The sequence below is a fragment of the Peromyscus maniculatus genome, chromosome 5 (assembly GCF_049852395.1).
Source record: "Peromyscus maniculatus bairdii isolate BWxNUB_F1_BW_parent chromosome 5, HU_Pman_BW_mat_3.1, whole genome shotgun sequence".
Taxonomy (NCBI): domain Eukaryota; kingdom Metazoa; phylum Chordata; class Mammalia; order Rodentia; family Cricetidae; genus Peromyscus; species Peromyscus maniculatus.
Window position 1 is genome coordinate 78,638,949 of NC_134856.1, and position 17,411 is coordinate 78,656,359.

The following is a 17,411-nucleotide window of genomic DNA, read 5'->3' on the forward strand; positions in this document are numbered from 1 at the left end:
ATCCAGAATCGTTTCAAGGCAACTGGCTCAGACGATACGGTCTCATGGACTACTCCATGATCCTAAAATTTTCTTTGTGTCCCCATAAGATACAGCGCCCCCCTCCAGCAGGAAGTAGTAAGAGAAGCTACGCCCAAATTCCCAAATATACCAAGCTGGCTTTGGAGATGTATAAAAGTTAAAACCTTCCTTTTTAAAAAAAGAAAAGGGGAAGTGCTGTGGGATGGTCTGTATGTCAAATGATTGGGTGATATGTTGGAACTCTTTAATAAAGGTAGAGGGACTAATGGTATGAAATCCCTAAAAAAAAAAAAAAAAAAAAAAAAAAAAAAAAAAAAAAAAAAGATTAATATTCAAAGATAATTTCATAGCATTGCAAACCTATTAGAATGGCTTAAAAAAGAAAAAATATAGGCGTGTGTGTGTGTGTGTGTGTGTGTGTGTTTTACTGGTGATTGAATCTAGGGCCTTTCATGTGATAGGCAAGCACTCCACCATTGAGGGACACTAAGTCCAGTTCTGGGTCTTCATGTGTTTGTTTATTTTATTTTATTTTTTTTTGAGACAGAGTCTAAATTGTTTAGGCAGGCTTTGGGCATGGTGCTCCTCCTGCCTCAGCTTCTCAAGTGATTATGGGGATGTATCACCAGGACTGGCTATGAACTCTTTTTAATTTCATTAAAAATGGAAAGAAGTTTATTGCCAAAAGGGTACAACATCAAAATATAAGAAAAATATTTACAAAGTAATTGATAAATTTTAGAGTCATTAATATGCAAAGATCTCTTAGTAGCAAATATTTGGCTATAGTTAGTTTTTGGTTTTTTCCAACCTGGGGATTATAAAGTAGTGTTATTTTGATATTGTCTTGGTTTCTTAGTTTCATGCAAAGTAAAGCATTTTTAAAAATAACTTTGTTATGTTAATTTCCTCATTGTCATGTAAATTTCCTCTTTCATGAATTGTCTACTTGCATCTCTGTTGGTTTTCCTTACTAGACTATGTACTCAGGAAACACTGCTGTGTGGACTCACTGATGCATTTCAGATTCTAAATACATCTAGCTGTCCCCGACCAATGTTTTTAGTGTTTCTAAACACAGGGAGTTTCGTTGTTGTTTTCTTCATTCTTTGAGAATTTCGTACACCTACACAATGTCCTTTGATGACGTTAACCCCACGTGGCTCACCGAGTCCAATCAGCACTGTCCTCATGTGCATGCGTGTTGGGCCACTTCAAATTCAATCTTTGCCTCCTCTCTAGAGGTTCATTGTGGCTTGTTTAAAAATCGCCCCTGCTTGAAATCATATTTTTGTTTTAAGTGTTTGATCGTTCATCTATTTGACTGTGTTTCTTTTACTAGCTCTCTGCCAATACTATATTTTACTTATCATCACACTTTATGCTTCTGATTAGGGTTGGTTCCTGGCCCCATTTTTTCACAAACTGCATTTGCATATTCTTGACTCGGTCTTTTATCATATGACTTCTCTAATCGCTGAATTAGGGTTCATGTAAAAGTTATTAAGATTTTGCTTCAATTCACCTTATTTTCACAAAGTCAAAACCACACACAGGGATATGAATTGACTGCATCTCTCTTTCAGACCCTTAAATAAAATCTTATAGTTTTTCTCATGTGGTCTTTATTTACCATGGTCTCCTATTCCTTGTTCTCCCTCTCTGTTCTTGATCCAGCTAGGATCTCCTGCTTTCTTTCCCTCGAACCTTGCCCTTTATTGCTCCCACTCATGTTCAGGTTGTTTATGTAGATCTTAGCCATTTCTCTGTCATTGGGCGATCCTTGTGTCTTTCTTGGGGTCCTGTTTTCCAGGTAGCCTCACTGGTGATGTGAGTAGCAGTCTAGTCATCCTTGTTCCACATCTAGTATCCTCCTATGAGTGAGTACATACCATGTTTGTCTTTCTGAGTCTGGGTCACCTCACTCAGGATGATTTTTTTCTAGTTCCATCCATTTGCCTGCAAACCTCAGGATGTCATTGTTTTTCTCTGCTGAGTAGTATTCCTTTGTGTATATGTACCACTTTTTTTTATCCATTCTTCAGATGAAGGGCATCTAGGTTGTTTCCAGGTTCTGGCTATTACAAACAATGCTGATATGAACATAGCTGAGCAAGTGCCCTTGTGGTATGATTGAGTATTTCTTGGGTATATGCCCAAGAGTGGTATAGCTGGATGTTGGGGGAGATTGATTCCCAATTTTCTAAGAAAGCGCCATATTGATTTCCAAAGTGTTTGTACAAGCTTGCATTCCCACCAGCAGTGGAGGAGAGTTCCCCTAGTTCCACATCCTCTCCAGCATAAAGTGTCTTCAGTGTTTTTGATCTTAGCCATTCTGACAGGCGTAAGGTGGTATCTCAGAGTTGTTTTGATTTGCATTTCCCTGATGATTAGGGATGTTGAGCAATTCCTTAAATGTCTTTCAGCCATTTGAGTTTCCTCTGTTGAGAATTCTCTGTTTAGTTCTGTAGCCCATTTCTTAATTGGACTGTTGGTCGTTTTGATGTCTAATTTTTTGAGTTCCTTATATATTCTGGATATCAGTCCTCTGTCAGATGTGGGGTTGGTGAAGATCTTTTCCCATTCTGTAGGCAGAAATCCACAAAGATACCCCCACAAAAGACTGCTGGCAATGGTCGAGAGACAGCCGGGACTGACTTACTCTGGTGAAGGGATGGCCAAGCACCCTAATAGTTGTGCCAGAAACCCTATCCAAGGACTGAGGAATGTGGATGCAGACATCCATGGCTCAGCCCCGAGTGGAGCGCCGGGAGTCTAATTAGTGAGAAAGAGGAGGGTTTATATGAGCGAGAATTGTTGAAACCAAGGTTGGATAAAGCACAGGGACAAATAGCCAAACGAATGGAAACACATGAACTATGAACCAAAGGCTGAGGGGGCCCCCAACTGGATCAAACCCTCTGCATAGGTGAGACAGTTGATTGGCTTGATCTGTTTGGGAGGCATCTAGGCAGTGGTACCAGATCCTGGGCTCATTGCATGAATTAGCTGTTTGAAACCTGGGACTTATGCAGGGACGCTTGGCTCAATCTGGGAGGAGGGGACTGGACCTGCCTGGACTGAGTCTACCATGTCGATCTCAGTCCTTGGGGGAGGCTTTGCCCTGGAGGAGGTAGGAATGAGGGGTAGGCTTGGGGGGAAGGGGAGGGGCGCAGGAAGGGGGAGAACAAGGGACTCTGTGGCTGTTATGTAGAACTGAATGGTATTGTAAAATAAAATTAAATTAAATTAAAAAAAAACTTATAGTTTTTCACATGAAGATCTCTTTTCCTGTTTAAAATGTTTATTACTTAGCTATACTAGAGATTCTATATCTATTTTACATGGTGTTTTAATATACAACTTGAATTAATTACATTGTAGATGTAATAATGGAGATGTACAATGTGTTTTTATACATTGGCCTTTCTTCGTGGTCTTTTGATTGCTCTGTGACTAAAAAGCACTACGCTCCTGTCTTCAGCTTAGGAACAGTAGATAATGTCTGCATCATAGCATGATCTGATGTGTAGAAATGAACCTGAAACACAAATACGGAAACCATTGTTTCACAGCAACCAAATTATGGGTCTCCAAGTCACCTGTGTGCAATTTGCTCCTTAAAATGAAAATAATTTTCTAATGAAGTAATAGTTTCAATAGCAGTAAATAATGATAATGAATTAGTAGTTTGCAATCTCACCATGAATATAAAAAAGCTAGCAGAGAAAGAAGTGATTTTGTTATTTTTTATAGTAGTTTTTTCTCAGAGTGTGAATTTCCAAATATTTTCTTGAAAGATCACAATATTCTAGAAGCTGATAAAGTAAAATCTTACCTTCATCTTCTGAAATTTTTAAATCTTTTAAGAATATGACTGCTTACTGTGTATCTCATTTCTTTGTCTACAAAATATGATTAATGGCACTAATCTGGGGACAATTTATAGCAAAGACACAAGCGACAGAGCGGAATCTGAAATGTAATTTTTGCCCCTTATCAAGGGAACCATGTAGAATAAGAGGCTGCATTATTCAGTTGCTGAATAGCCCTAATGTTTAATGTTATTAGATGCCAGCATGTGCTGCAGACAGGAAATAGTTCCCTCTGTAAACTCTACCTTTCTTTTTAATTAACACTTTGTTTGGAAAGAGAGACAATTGAATCAGGTATCTGAAACTCATCTTCATTATTTCTCACCCACCATATTTATAAATGCTTTGCTCCAGGCTCTGCCTAATTATGTCCTCAGGTCCCTGTATATTTTTAATGCAGCTGAAATAATGAGCATATTTTGAACCACTGATTGCTAAGTGCAGCCTCATGTTGCCCTTGGAAAAGTTCTGTTGTACTGAGTGGTTGGTATTTAAATTCCCATAAATTTTCCCTGTGTAGCTGAGCTGCTAAAAGGTAAAACAGAACAAATCTCAATCTGCTTGATATTCATTACTGGAAGGCATCAAGAAAATACCCCTGAAATAGCCCTGGACATGCAACAAACAAATACATACAGCCCTACTACAGATGAATAACGATGGTGCTGGAGAGCTATCTCCATGGTTGTGAATATATATGGGTCTTGCAGGAGGACTGGAGTAGGTTTGCAGCAGCCACATGGGATAGTTCACAACTTCTGTAACTCCAATCACAAAGGATATAACTACCTCCTCTGGCCTCTGCACATACCTGCACTCATATGCAAAAAAAATGATAATTTTCAAAATAAAGATAATTATTTTAAGAATTGTAAAGGGATGATAGATGTATGTATCCTCATCTAGTTTTTAGGAGACTGCTCACTCCCAAATCAAGTAGCAATCTAGGTATATTAGTTTTTTTCAAGAGGATCTTAAAAGAGAATGGTGACTTCAATTTCTAGCAATTTCTTCTAATGTCTGGACTAAAATATCATTGTTAGAACCCTGCAAAGTTCCATATAAAAGAAATCAGACCAATACAATCACACATATATACATGGGCAAGAGAAATTGCCGAAAACCTGAGGTTTCATGATCTAATGTCAATCTTCGGATTCAGTTGTCACCAACTCTATGTGTCCTGGAGAGATTATACCCTCAACAAAACCATTTCTTTTCCATGTAAAGAGCATATTATCCAGGATATCTGAGCACAGTGTGTTCTGGCCTTGAGTGACACCATCCCAGCAGGAGGTAGACAACCCAGTGGACCTTGATGGGGAGTGTGCCTTGAGCTACCATGAAAGCCTCAACCAGGTGCAATTGGAGTGCACTTGTAGGCTAGTCAGTACATTCTATTAAGAATTAAGGTGAGAGAAATCACATGGGGAGAGTTCCCAGAGTCTGTGTTGAAAACTGAAGACAGATAGAAAACAATGGGTTATGTAAGGAAGAAAATGGAGAAATCTGTGTCATTTAAAGCTCTAATCATATTCCAAGCCATTGTTTTCCTTTGTTATTTCTTTCCTCTTATTTTTCATGCTCCTCTGCATGTCCATAAATGAATTGTAAAATGCTAACACTTAATTGACATGAGTCTAAACAGACATCTTTATTTCAGCTATCAGCATCCTCATTACATACACTGGTGCTGATACTCCCACACGGCAGATAGGAGTTTCCACTATTGTTCTGAAATTTGTGATAAAGAAATCAGGGTTTCAGACAAATGCCACAGGTTGTGATGTAGCTCAACAGAAACTGACCACATAGGATGAAAAAAAAAACCAAGCAAATCAAAAGTAATACGTTCTGAAAATGGGATTCAACATAAAAATGGGTGCAGCACATCCAGTACTGTTTGAGATTGATTGTGTTTCCAGTATGTAGGCATGAATGGGAAACCAAAATGATACAAAAAAAAAAAACTAGATAGTTTTGGGAACTGAATCCAGAGTATTGCACATTCTAAGCAAGTGCTCTACCCCTGAGCTGTGTCCTTAGCCCTCTTTTTCTTTAAGACATGGTCTCACTAAATTGGCCTGCCTGGCCTTGAACAGATTCTGTAGTCTAGGCAGGACTCAAACTTTTTTCTTCCTGTCTCAGTCTCCCAAGAAGCTGAAATTACAAGCCTGCATCAAAACTTCATAGGACATAAATATTGAAGTCTGCTTGGAAATTAGAGCAGACAAAATACTCAAAAGTAGATAAGCAAATATGTTCAAATTCTTTTCCATTTTTAACTGCATTTTAGCAGATATAAATAATTTTACATGTTTATAGGAGTACTCCATTAATGTTTCAACTTAGGTAGACAAGCTGTAACAAACAGATTAGGGTTATTGGTATGTGAATCATTTCAAACACTTGTCTATCACTTCAGTGTGCTAATCTTGAGGTAAGACAAGGATTTTCTGAAGGAGAATAAAAACATTTCATACTATCAGACAACAAAATTAAGTTTGCTCTTTTAACAGCTTGGTCATGAATAAACTCATTTTGCAACAAATACATAAAATGAAGTTCAGTAGTTTCCTTAATGTTTATTTTTGTTATTTAACATACATTTTACATGTGTGCTTGTCCTTTTAAATACTCCTTTATTGCTTACAAAATATACATGACATCAATGAAGAACATATTTGAGAGATACAAAGTCAGGGCTGGAGAGATGGCTCAGAGGTTAAGAGCACTGGCTGCTCTCCCAGAGGACCCAAGTTCAAGTTCCAGCACTGACCTGGCTGCAGCCAGCCATATGTAACTATTTCTGGTGGCTCTGATGCCCTCTTCTGGCCTCGATGGGCACAGGAATACAGGGGGTGCATAGACATACAAGCAGGCAAAACACTCATACACATAAAACAATTTTTTAAAGGAGCAATACAAAGTCCAAAAAATTACAGAATTGCCAGCTGCTCTTTTCTGGCAATGTCAAACATCGAAGCAGAATGATCTATCGCTGATACTATTTTTTTTAAACGGCCAACACCTCAGGTATTGCTTGTTAACTGATTAGAATAAGAGGCAGACTATTTAGGATAACAAAATTAAAAACATTTCTTAAAGAAAGTAAATAAAAGAGTAGTTGAAATCTGTGAATGACGGCATATTTGGCCAATTTCCCTTAGCCAAACAATGATCCTTCCAATCCCTGATTACTAACATGGTAAAGAAACAGAATGGCTCTGCTTTTGATGCGAGCTGCATCACTGCTCATCTGCTGATTAGACATCCTCTTCCTGGCTAATTTATCACTTTAATATCACCGTTAGTGTGAATGAAACAACCAGGCTGCAAAACACTAAAACACAATTATAAATGGTACTGGCCAGTGGACAAAAGTGCCAGGCTAAGCTGCAGCCCTAGCCTGGCATTCATCACCATTTGGGTTGACAGCACAACATCCATTTCATTTATCACTTGATCTCTTTCTATTATTTCTTTCATGGGAGGGCATCTAATCAGTATTATTTATTCAGAACTGTGTTTTCTTAAAGCTTTTAAGAGGCTCTTTACAAGGGCACACTCACTTACTGTACTCACTTAAGAAAACACTCAGCACCAGTGAGCCACAAGACAGGGGCTCATATTCTGATCAGTTTAAGCAGAGTAAATTAGTAGGAGCAGTTCTGAAGATTGAGTTTCAGTCACATGAATACTTTCTGTGCCTTGTGTTGGAGGGAGTGTGAGCCAAACTGGCACTCATTCACATGAACGGAACTAATGGAATCTAATACACTAGCCCACTGTGTCAGGAAACAATAAAGGGTTAAAGGAAGAGTCCAGCCTGGTGGTTAATGATGAGTGAAGAACTCTACATCCTTTAAGGGATTCGTTGACATTTGTGGGATTCAGGAGGGAAGTCGCTGCTGAGGATTCTAGGTTATCCACACGGAGCTGCCAGGAGCAGGGACACACATCGTTGCCCTGTGTTCCTTACAGATCAGACACCAACTCTCTTTTATTCTTCATAATTTGCATGACAGAAAAGACTTGTGATCTAGGGTGCCACTTGTGGTTTATTCTGCCAACAGGCTACACTCTTCCTTTAACTCAGAAATTCAAATTACACTGATGCATTATTTGGCCTGTTCAGGATGTAGCTAGTAAGGAAACAAACGAGGATGAAAAACAACTGAAATTAGAAGATGGATTCAAGAAAACCAGATTATCATCCACATTGTGAGCCAAAGTTGAGCAAGCTGGAGAGTGACTAGGATGATGTTTTCCACCCTGATAACTTTTCAACCAGTTTTACACATTGATACATGAGAATGTTCAGTGTTTTCTAGAAACATTCAATATATTAAATCATCTAATATTCAAACCAGTGCTGTGATGTTGGTGCCATCATTGCCTTGCTCTACAGATGCAGGGATTGAAGCACAAAGAAGTCACGAAATTAATATTGCACAACCCATAAAGTGTTAAAACTTTAGAGTACAACCCATGGCTTTTTCAGGATTTACTGTGTTGTTGAATGGATTATATTTTAATCTGCATGTTTGTTATTGATAATAATGCCATCTATAAATCTTTTAAATTTTTATTTACATGTATATTCCTATGTTTGTAAGTGCATGCATTCATACAAGCACATGCAAAGGCCTGAAGTTGATGTTAGGTGTATTTCTCTATCACTTTCCACCTTAATTTTTGAAACAAGATCACTCATTGAAACCAAGGCTTGTTCTGTGGTCTAGACTGGCTGGCCAGAGAGTCCCTATCTGTCTCTGATTCTCAGTCCTAGGGTTATGGATGCAGGCTGCCTGTGTTCCCAAGCATTCTGTTTTCTCCCACTTAGTAAAGGGGGCTCCACAGGGTGCTCAGTTCTCCAACTAAACAGGTGTCAGGGAAGGGCTGAGAAGCCCTTGTTAGGTTCTTGGGCCCACCTCTCCTTGAGACAATTTTGTACTAACCCAGTCTTCCACACCTACCAAAGCTCACACCCGCTACACGCTTGGAGCCCAATATCTCTACACTGGTTCCAGATGGGTTCCCACTTGCCTTGTGCATATGACCTATCCTTTCTCCTCTTTCTGTCTCCTTCCTACTCTTTGTTCTACTCAAATTACACAATGATGATGAAATGGAATTGCAAAGATCACTATATTTGATCCCTTAATCTGACTACCTCAAAAACACAGTGCTGTCATATATAATGTATATGACCCCCTTTTTTTTCAGTTTTAAAGTTATAAGAGTTCAGATGGACTAAGTCAACCAACCACATGCTCATCTGAAATCTTCACAGGATACTTATATTAAGGTTTTACTGTAGATTGAACCAGTTGGGATGTTAGTTTCTGACATGGATCTAGTTGATGGTGTTGAAACTATTGCAGTTTATGAGCTCTCTATGGGACAAACCCTTACCTGCTGATGCCACATCCTCTGACCACAAATACTGAGAATTTATGTGGCTACACTTACATAGGAGGAGTGCATTATGCGTTTGCAAGTTAATACATGGCCGAAAACAGGTCCACAGCATAATTCAATGGAATCAGGACAATTTAGGAGAAATAATTTTACAAAAGCATAAATTTAATATACAAAACTATACTTAAAGGAAACAATGCATATGGTTTAAGAGTTCTTGGTCATTGAGGGGCATCATATTATCAATTATTATTATGTAAGTGGCCCAGGGTTTGAAGACTAGAAAACTTCATCTAAAAAAAAGGATTGAGGTAGATATGTGTGTGTAAAAATTTCTTCAAGGCTGAGCTCAGAGTAATAGAAACCAGAATCTATATGAAAATATAAAAATTATTATTATTCATTACATAGCTTTAGAATTGAGGTAACTATGAGCCGCCTGAATATATATTCCATATATTTATATATATAATCACATATGATTATAGCAATAATACAAAGAACATATATACATACATATGTAATCTCAGTCATCATAACTGCTATTATTTAAGTATTATTAAAAATCTATAAGTAAACTAAGACATTGAGGATGGTTAACTTCTAGAAATTGATGCATCATCAATGTAGGCACTAATATTCTAAGACACAGTAAAGATGGAAATGTTTTATATAACTGCTAATGGGGGCCAATTTTAAAACCAATACAAGAAATAAAGAGAAAAGGCACAGTTCTCAATAAGTTCCCTCATATTTGTAGCTTCAACCCCAGTTAAGCTATAGTAGGGAATTACAACTGCTTCTTTCAATTGATAACCACTGAATAATGGACCCACAGGACCTTACTGTGTCAGGTTGTGTTTGTTGTGTTTGGTTTTAGTCTTTTATGCCCCGGTGTGTAATAATTGGTTCTCATTGCCAAACAAACACAAATATCCAATCTAATTGAGAAAAAGCATATTCATTCCATCCTGAAATCTCTTCTGGTTTCAAGAGCCATATCAAGGATCTGTTTAGCCTCCAGGAACTATGGAAAGAATTCAGATTAAGAGAAACTGAGGACGAAGTGTCACAGCTCAATCAAGGATTAAGGGAACCTTTGCAGGGACTGTGCATCGCACCATTCTTCAAGCAGAGGCAAGAAAGAGAGTCCAGCTGAAGATCAGAGTAACTCACAGGCCAGTGATACTTGATCTGGGACTGAGTGAAATAAGAGCTCCAATTTCTGACCCAAAGAAGGAAAAAAAAAATACAGACTCCAGACTATGGCCTCCAGACGCGTGGTGACAGGCACTCAAAGGACAAGGTAGGAGACACAAGAGTGAACAGTCACAGCACAGTGTAACAGTGCTTGGATCTCAGGGCCCATTCCAGGCTCATTAGAGGGACCATGTATGAGCCCATCACATTGTGCCATCTTGAGGGAAAGAAAATACAATGGACTAAACTTTTACTCAAGCACATGACATTGATTGAACAGAATGGTTTCAACTAGACAATATGGAGACATCTAAGTGACAATGAAATGATCTTCTCCTCTATTTCCAGCTCTAGTTGGGTAATTCATTAGAAGAAGATTAACAGGACAGTAACAGAAAGTGAGCCACACTTAATAGCTAGTCAACTTTTTTTTTTTACATTCTTTGCTTTTTCCTTCTTCACTTCCTTCTCACCCTCTCTCCTTTCCTCACTTTTTCTTCCTTTTCTTATTTCCTTTCTTGATGTCTCTTATCTTTCCTTTGTTTACTTTTCAGTAAATCAACAGCTAACACCTCCTTCCATGTATCTAGTATTTTAATAGGTTCATGGAAAAAAAAGTGCAGCTACAAGTGTTTCCTTACAGAGTCATGATAAGATAATGGAGTGAACGAATTAACTGATGTATCCATCGAATGGAGTATCACCCATGAGATAAAGGAGTAAACTTCTCACTCCTGCAAGTGAACAATGCCTAAGTTTATTTTTCTAAGTGTAACAAGCCAAACTACAATGTTAATAAATTGTATTATTCTATCTGTGATCAAATTTTGGGAAAGACAATGCTAGAGGAGCTGGAAATACTTGTAATAGTTTCCTCTCATTTTGATGTGTTAGCTCACCCTACCAATGCTATGAATCTACAGATTTGGGTTCTGTACAAGACCAAATGTAAGCGGTCAGTCATTTTGGTCTGACATCATCTTTCAAAGATATACTGTCCAGCTGCGATCACCTTGCCAAGAAATATTTGTGTGGTACTGATAGCCTAGGCAGCCTCAGTCTACTGGTTATGCAACTCCTTATTCCAGAAAAAAAGAAAAAACTGAGTTTTATAACATATTTTTTTCCTAATAAAGGCCAGCATCTGGCCTTTTCTGTATTACCATAATAATTTTCTTTCTTGTGATGCAGAAATAATTCTTCTTAGGAATAGTACAAGCAGTAGACCTGTAAAACTCTCAGACAGGAGGAAAAACATCAAAGAAAAGACCAAGTGCAAATTAATAAAGCATAAAACACTTGTACCATATAAAAACTGGAAAAGCATCATTAGTCTTGCAAATTACTGGAAGAGTAATTATCCCCAAGATGTTTGGGATCTTGCTACATCTCCATTGCACAGTAGTGACATAATGTGAGAAGGAGATAAAACTGTCATCCCTCAAATGTTTGGAGGATAAAGGTGAGATTGTGATACAAAATCACCTGTACAATGGATTCTGTAATGGTATAATGAAAACACCACAGGTGTTTGAGGGGTGTGTGTGTGTGTGTGTGTGTGTGTGTGTGTGTGTGTGTGTGTGTGTGTCTGTTGTGGTCCGTGCACTTGAATGGATGACACAAATGACTTTGGATTTCTCTAAAAACATGAACATTAGCCGGGTGGTGGTGGCGCACGCCTTTAATCCCAGCACTCGGGAGGCAGAGCCAGGCGGATCTCTGTGAGTTCGAGGCCAGCCTGGGCTACCAAGTGAGCTCCAGGAAAGGCGCAAAGCTACGCAGAGAAACCCTGTCTCGAAAAACCAAAAAAAAAAAAAAAAAAAAAAACATGAACATTAACATTTTCCTCTCAGATATTTCCTTTTGCTTTTCTTTATTACCTTTCTTTCTTTCTTTCTTTCTTTCTTTCTTTCTTTCTTTCTTTCTTTCTTTCTTTCTTTCTTTCTTTCTTTCTTTCTTTCTTTTTTTTTGTCAGAAAGACCCAGGGGCAATCTAGGTGGTTAGGGGATTGACTATAGAAGTAGTGTTAGGACTGTAATAGCATCCTTGGGATATAGAGATCTTCATTTTAAGGACATCAAAGCATTCTGAGATGAGACTATCACTGAGGCCCCTTGATCCTTCATGTTAAATAGTCATGTTTTAGAACCATATTCTATGCTGTGAGACCCATCCAAACCACTCACACACCAACTTAGGGCTGACTGTGGAACATTTTAATATCCTTGACCCAGTCTCATTTCAATTAAGTTGTATCTGAAGAGCCTTTTAATAAAATAAACTAATAAATTCTGAGGACAGTTATATCATGATCCTGGTCTTCCCAATTTTCTAAATAATTTCCAAACTGTAAATTATGGAAGCGATCGTCTCTTCTGTCTTATGCAAACCAATTACTCATTAATTTCTATCTACCTAAAAAGGTCAACAATATCATTAAGGTTGGGGAAATGGCTTCTCATTGGATTCTTCTATTTGTATAGTACAAAATAAAAAAAAAACACTAATATTTACATCATCCTAAGTCTTACACAAAAATTCCAGTTATATTTTCTCCTTGAATTCTCCAGTCAACACCAGGAAGTTTGATGGTGTTTATATTATAGATAAGAACACTAAGGAGTCCAGAAATAATGTGCCCAAATTACTAAATCAATAACAATAGAGCTGTATTCGCACCCAGTTTCATATGTCCAAAGTTCAAGATCTCTCTGGTAGGTAAGCCATGTGTATTTGCAGTGAGAATGACCTTACACAGCCATGGAAGGATAAACATTGTAACAGGGTCTGAGTGATAGTTCAGCATGTAGAAGATCTGAGTTCCATTTCCGCTATCATTATTTATGTTAAAAAACAAAACAAAACAAAACAAACAAACAAACAAAAACCCTGCAATGCCATGTACTTGTGATCCCAATGCTGGGGAGGTGGAGACAGGAAGGCCTTTGAAGCTCAGTAGCCAGCCCGCCTAGCCTAGTTGGCAAGGTCCAGGCCAGTGAGAGACTGTGTCAAAAAGTGAGGCAAACACTGTATGAGGACACAGGTACATCTGCACACCTGGTGGTGATCTCAGCTATAAGCCATCTTGTTTCTTATGGAACCAGAACTCTGAATTATACATGAAGCCTCATTTTATGAGGCTAGAATCCAAAGTGAGCCATTTGAAAAGTGATGAATTCTACTGTGAACACACGGACTCATTCAGAGTTGCTACCCCATTGATGTAGGGTGTAAGCAGAGTAAAGAACTAAGGAAATCTGAGCTGTGGACTACAGGTTTGGGAAGTCTAGACACAGCTAAAGAGGGACCTGTCTATAATCTAGTTTAGGACATGAATGGTGTTCGGCTGAAAGGAAGGTCAATCTTGTGTGCATGAGCTACAGTCCTGTCCCCATTATCTTGTGAGAGAAGAAAACAAGGAAAAGGACTTGTAAGGACTACCCAGTGAGCAACAACAACAGCAAAATCCTGCTGCAGTTTGCTATGTGTTACACAGTGATAAAACATGACATTTAGACTTAAGGACTTTAAATAGTCCCTTGGGCTGTGTTTGGGCACAGAACAGCTGTATATATAATTAAATAAAGCTAATTCAAATAAATTAGATTTAATCGAAAAATCACTCAGCTTCCATTCATTAAAGTTTTTTTTTTTTTTTGTTAGTTTGAGGAGTTGATAATGTTATTTGTTAAAACTTCATATTTTGGAAAATCATAGGTTCTGGGACAAAAAAATATACATTAAAGTAGTAAATATGGGTGAAATTTTTTCTTACAATCTCATCTCTGGGGTGTAATTTTACTGGTGTTTTCCACAGGGGAATGGCAGGTGGATGTTGGCAGTACAGTTGTACTGGTGCACCAAGAAAGTGAAACTGAAAAACATGCCTCTTTCAGTTCCTTTTACTGCATGCATTTCACACGCCACACATGCATTTCAGGGACGCTATTACCCCTGTCTCTGAGCACACATTCAACATCAGTATTTATGTGAGAATCTATATTCAAGAAATTGGTCAAATGTTAGATTTGGTCCTGAGCTGAAAAGGGGGGTGGGGTGGGTGTTGCTTTAGCAAGGCTGAGAATTTCTGGAATAAAAATGAGCATTGAATGAGCTTTCACATTCCTGGAGATGGTGCTCTTATAATGTCATCATCGGGGACCACGCGATCGTTTTCATCACGAAGCTGGAAGGAATATGTCTGAGAACCAAGGTGAATTAAAGTTTGACCTTTTTCAATATTGTCTTTCTTGGCACTGTCTCACAGACTTGTTTTCAGGTTTCCTGGATGAAGCACGTTGTTCCTGCTTAAGAGATCCATGCTGCAGGTAAAAGGCAGGGTCTGGGGTTTATTCCCCACCCTGTGGCTCTGCTCCTAAGAGGGGTAGGTGAACCACACCAGATGAGCATTATGTGATGATGCAGGGCATCACACCAACAAGGGAAACCTCTCACTTGGTCCTCATTTCAGAAGGAAGAAGCTGCAGTCTGGAGCTGATGAGAGCCTAGCCAATCCACAGGAAATAGATTTTTTTCTTTTTCTTTTTTTCTGGCCTTGTCTGGCTCAATTCTTTTTAGGACTGACTTAGTGTGAGTGTTTTAAAGACTGTGCTCACTTCTGAAGATGGACTGACATGTTTAGGCTGCTTAATCCCATTTTAGAGCTGATCATCAGGAGGAAACTGGAGCAACTAAAGAGATTTAAGAAGAAAAGCAAAACAGTTGAATGGGCTCTCACCAGCCATCAGTGCCCAGTATGGTTTGCCTGAAGCAAAAAGACAATATTGTGTTCTCCATCTTCCTTAGTTATTTCGAGTGTCATGGATAGAAAATGAATGCAATAATTACACACCATGCATCTATCAAAACACATCCTTTGTCAATACAACTCATCAAAATTGAGCTTTCTAAAGTGTTCTTTACTTGATACAGTATTCTCATGACTGCTGAAGAATTAGACACCGATGTGTCAAAGGCTTGATGCTTCATTGGATTTGAATAAATGTTTTATATATGCATAATATATAAATGCTACATATAATACATTACATAGAGAATCTAACCTCGAGCACCTGATTAACACTAAATAAAGATGTCTCCCAAGGATCATAAATCAATTAGAATATAAATAAATTAATTATATTTTAGATTGTAAAACATAGATGTTATTCTGCTCCCTTCAAATTTCTCTCAATTTGAGTGGAAATTTTATTTCCTTTTCATGGTTAAGAAAATCCTCACATTTCCATCCCCTCCTGAGCTGTGATTTGTCTAAAAAAAATGGAGAACGGGCACTGTCACTCTCCCCACCCCTCTGTGCTCAGGGCTAACTTCCTGTGCTCACTGTTGTCTGAGCCAAGTGCTTATGTTCAAATGCGCTTAGAGAATCAAACTGTTCACTATCGACTGGAGAGAGCCCAGCAATACCAGCTTCCTATTCACAACGTGAAGATGTTGGCACCCTTATTTTATCAGATCCTTGCAGTGTTCATCCCTCAGTGTGAGTGTTGTAGAGACTTACCTCTCTCATTGGTCTAGCTGGGACTTGATTCCATACCTCTTAAGGATACCATGCTCCATCTTTTGGAGGATTTAATGACAATTTTATTGATTATCAAAACTTATCCATGTGTCATGATGAACAGACCAATAACTTTCTAAATAAATGTCTGAATATTTTAAATGATATAATCAATGCAGCAATTTCAACTGCAGCCACTAACATTTAAAATATATGTGTTTTTTTCTCCTTTCTTTAAATGTCTGCTAATATATGTCTACCTGTGAACCCAGGTCAAAATGAAAATTTACATCTAATTTAGAAGCAAAATTTCATCTTTGTTCCTGTCAGGAAAGCTCTTTAAAGTTAAACTTTGTTATTTTGTCATAATTTCAGCAAATGCCAAATTATAGCTCTACCAGCCAATCTTGCTGCTTAAGCACAGCACAGCCACCTTCCATTCAGTCCATTTATAGATCAACAGGATTTACATTAAAAAATAGTGTTCTTCTGAATGTGGTAGTACAGACCTATAATCTTAGCTCATGGAGGGTTGAGGCAGGAGGATTGTCACAAGACTGAGTCTAGCCAGAGATACATAATGAGATATCTGACAAAAATTTCAACATAAATTTTCAACATAAAAAGATAACATCAATTTCTATGACAGTTTAAAAAAGACACAGTAAACATTTCTTGATGAAGTTTATAAAACTTCCATTTCCCAGGACTGCAGTGGTCTGGGACTCAAAACTCAGGGACCACCCATAATGCTATGTTTAGAGGAAAATATCCTTCCTTTAAAACTGAGGATCAAGTAGTCTCATTATAAGAATGAGCCAAAAATAAACTCATCCTCAGAAGGAATCTTCGTAAAGTTTGTTCTTATTATGTAGGACCACCTTCTAGTCAGAGGCACTGATCCAATAGATACTCAGAACCTATAGAAGAACTCTGCCACAAGAATTCTTATGTCTTTAAATCCCCAAAGAGTCTAGGACAAAATGACTGTGGACACTAAGGGTCCCCGGACATCTGTAAAGGAATTTACCTTCATGCTAAGAAATACCAGTTTACCCACAGCAAACTAGTAGATGGCTCATACTAATTTCTAATACCATGTACTGATTGCAGTAGTGCTACCATCTTTTTATATTGCTTGGTATCTATACCAGGGGTGGTGTGAACTGGTGATCTGTGTGGAGCCATCAGATAATGACAGCCAGCTCCAAGAGGCGGGGGGGGGGGGGGGGGGGAGGATAAGATAACATAGAAAAACTGAACTGTGGAAAGTGAGAGAGCTGGAGGCTTAAGCAGCAAATATTCTGCCTTGAGGCAAATTCCCGCCTCAGGGCTTCCCTCCATAACCAAGCACTTAAAGGACTAGCTGG